General features: G+C 63.8%; 1 protein-coding gene across 1 annotated transcript in view; it reads left to right on the forward strand.

The window, feature by feature from the left end:
- ADGRD1 (adhesion G protein-coupled receptor D1) overlaps nt 1–834 on the forward strand; it is a gene marked incomplete at its 5' end in the record, with an annotated part of 49,489 nt that overhangs the window by 34,228 nt on the left and 14,427 nt on the right. The gene's annotated exons all lie outside the window — the stretch shown is intronic.

Consider the following 834-nt stretch of genomic DNA (forward strand, 5'->3'; position numbering starts at 1 on the left):
TCCAGGCGAGGCTGCAGGTGTGGGGGGCGGGGGGGCGGGAACGGGCAGACACGCGGTTTCGACCCCACGGGGTTTTCCCCCCAAAGTCTCCTGGTCAGGGAGCCCCCGGGGCCCAGGGCCGCCTGGGGAAGGTTGGCGGACGCCTCTAGGAACCCCCACGGCGGTTGGGGTTCCCAGGGTCACAGGGCCACTCGGGGTCGAACAGGAACGGGATTTCTAAGCTGGTGGCCAGAAGCAGGTGCCGTCACGGCTGGGTCAGGGGTCGGGGGTCAGGGGTCCGATGAGCCCCCTGCCGGTGTCTGGGCCCCTGCCTCTGGGCTCTTCTCCTGGGAGCTGGCTCCTCTCTCCGATGGGGTTGTCCCTGTGCTGGGAACTGACTCTGGGATCCACGAAATTCTAATACCAACCGTGGCTGGGGAAACACCTTTGTTCTTTTTAAAAAATATATATTTTTATGGATTTCAGAGAGGAAGGGAGAGGGAATGAGAGAGAGAAACATCAACGAGGAGAGAGAATCATGGATCAGCTGCCTCCTGCTTGCCCCCCACTGGGGATGGAGCCCACAACCCGGGCCTGTGCCCTGACCGGGAATCGAACCCTGACCTCCTGGTTCCCAGCTCGACGCTCAACCACTGAGCCACACCAGCCGGGCAGAACCGGTCTGTTTTGCTGTCTTTTCTCTGCCCCACGGATGAGCCCCCAGAGGGCAGTCTTGGGGGGCCGGTGGGCAGGTGCTCAGGGACCTGGGTGATGCCCCTCCAGGTGTGTGCAGCCCTGGCTGGGGAGGGCGGGGCCAGGAGGAGCCAGGTGCTCGGCAGGTGCCTCTCCAGCCCT

This window comes from Myotis brandtii, unplaced genomic scaffold (genome assembly GCF_000412655.1).
Source record: "Myotis brandtii unplaced genomic scaffold, ASM41265v1 scaffold403, whole genome shotgun sequence".
NCBI classification, from domain to species: domain Eukaryota; kingdom Metazoa; phylum Chordata; class Mammalia; order Chiroptera; family Vespertilionidae; genus Myotis; species Myotis brandtii.